Below are 2545 nucleotides of genomic sequence, written 5' to 3' on the forward strand. Positions count from 1 at the left end.
AGTGGACTGGAGTCCATAAAGTCTGTTTTTAAAGTGGTTCCAGGTTGGGCGTAGTTCACACCTGTAATGTAAGCTCTCTTGAGGCCCGGGAAGGAGAATTGTCTTGAGTTCAGGGCCAGACTGGGTTGCTAAACAAGACCCTATCTCAGGAGCAAATAATAATAATAAAGTAAAATCATTCCAGACTTGGTTGATTTTTTTCTGTGTTTAAAAGTTAGAGATTATCATAGCCAATTAACACGACAAACTGAAGACTGCACTCCTGCGCTGGGGATAAGATACAGTAGTCGTGAACATGCATGGAGCGCTCCTGGCTTATCACTGGCAACACAAAAAAACAACTACATTAAAAAAAAAAAAGAAAAGAAAGCTTACGCTGGGCCTGGGCACACACCTACAATGTTAGCACTCCTGAGAAAGAGCCACGACAGTCACCAGCCAGAGTAACACTGCGACAGTCAAAGCCACAGTCCCTTATCTCCCTACAGCCACCCAAGAACGGCTCCATTTTTGTCAATGGCATTCCTTAAGCTGAAATTTATTTGAAACTTAGAAATTAGAAATAATTAATTTGAAAGTAGAAATGGTAGTTTCCACCAACTCAGAGTAAAGTAGCGTAACCTACTTCCCCCATCCCTACCTCTGACACAAGACAGCCCCGCAGGGTTTAGAGAAGGAACCCTTACATTTCTCGTGGAGTCCCGTTAGAGTCAGAGAAGAAAACTCGGTGGGGAGAGGGGGATAAGAAACAGCAGTTCTTCTTCAACTCAAATTCCCCAGAAATATTTTTCCTAAAATTATTAAAGCATTGGTAATTTTTGATGAATTTACTCTGTCCAAACACTTTCTTTTGAGAGCCGCTTCATTAGAAGCAGAAGTATCCCATGTTGTGGGATAACAAGACCACAGGGTATTTCCATCCAGCAGACGAAACAGCATTCTCATGTACTAATTAAGAGTGTTCCAGCCCCATCAAGCTCAGTTAGCAGAAGCCCCACAGGATGGTGACTTCTGGCCCCAGACAGGACCCACAAACTGCCATTGACCTTGGTGAGCTCACAACTTTTAAAAATCTGATCTATAATCTTACAGATACAGAAACGGTCTTGTTAAATATATTAATGTTGGCTAGATTTGAGATACTGAATCCAGTGAAGCCCCTAGATGGTGACTTCTAAAGCCAGAATACTAATCTAGAAGTTTGCATTTATTTGTGGGTCTCCTTGCCATCTCCCTCCCTATCCCCTCCTCTTTTTTCTCCCCTCCTTCCTTTTCTTTTTCTTCCTTCTCCCTCTGTCTTCTGAGACAGGGTCTCACGCTAGCCTTAAACTTGGGATGATCATGCTGCCACAGCAACCAAAATCCTGGGATTATTGCTGTATGTCATGATGCCTGGCTCCAGTCTCTCATTTTAAACCAGCAACATGCATGCTACATTGTTTGGTAAGAGTGGAATGGCCGTAGATGTGACCACAACACACTGGCACTAGACTCTGAGGGACTGTGACATTTACCCCACCGACCCCATAGTATAGACAGACCAGCCAGAGTGACCAAAGGCAGCAAGTGGAAAGGTATCCTTCTCTCTGACACAAGCGTCCATGTGTCCCCTTTCAGATTGTGTCTACTGATGATTTGTTCCCTTTCTGGTTAACGTTTCTGCTTTTTCTTTTTTCTTGCTACAGCTGTTCAACAGGGTTATGCCCCTAGGCCTGCTGGTCTGCCTAGCTGACTACTTAATCTCATTCATCCATTGTAGTCTTTTCTCAAGTGACCATGGCTACTGTCCACACATTCCACCTACCCTGGAATGGAATGTGAGGATATCTGATGAAAACCCACACATCATGCAATTCCTTGAGAGGGGAGCACCCTTGGAAAGAGCCAGTGCTGAAGAACGGGAAGGAGGAGGCATTGATCACCAAGACAATTGTACACATGTGGGGCTTTCCTCTCTTAAAGCGATGTTTGATTGCAGAATTGCAAAGGTGTGGCCGATGGAGGAGGATGAGGGGAAAAGAGACAAGTCAACACCTGAAGTTTGGTGTCAGCAACCATGCCGTAGCTCTTATGAGGGGACAGCTTCCTCATCCAGTCTCTTCCACTGAAGCTGGGGCCGGGGTGTGCGTGGAGCTCCGAGCTCTGAGGAAATTGAGGAAGAAGTAGACAAAGTGTTGCAAATAATTAGTGACCTTTGTTATTTGAGCCTTGCTTGGACATCAGTTTTTCTTCTTTGCTTTAGAGCAGTGGTTTTCATCCTTCCTAATGTTGTGATCCTTTAATACAGTTCCTTATGTTGTGGTGCCCCCCCGCCCCGCAATCATAAAAATATTTTTGTTGCAACTTCATGGCTGTTTTTTTGTTACTGTTTTGAATCTTAATGTAAAGATCTGCTCCTTCTCATGGTGTTAGGTGATCCCTCTGAAAGGGTCATTTGTCCATCAAAGGGTCGTGACTCCCAGGGTGAGAACCCATGTCTTAGAGTATCTAGAACAGTGGAGGGTTGCCAGTGGGGAAAGGGGAGATTGCTCCAGAAGGAACCCAG

The 2545-nt window shown here is 44.6% G+C and overlaps 1 long non-coding RNA gene across 1 annotated transcript; it reads left to right on the forward strand.

Moving 5' to 3' along the window:
* Positions 1 to 837: 837 nt before the first annotated feature.
* On the forward strand, positions 838 to 2343 carry LOC146895827 (uncharacterized). Its single transcript, XR_015005275.2, has 2 exons — positions 838 to 1050; positions 1686 to 2343. It is a non-coding gene; the product is annotated as an uncharacterized LOC146895827 (long non-coding RNA).
* Positions 2344 to 2545: the final 202 nt, after the last annotated feature.

Source organism: Myodes glareolus, chromosome 1 (genome assembly GCF_982192425.1).
Source record: "Myodes glareolus chromosome 1, mMyoGla1.1, whole genome shotgun sequence".
Classification (NCBI taxonomy): domain Eukaryota; kingdom Metazoa; phylum Chordata; class Mammalia; order Rodentia; family Cricetidae; genus Myodes; species Myodes glareolus.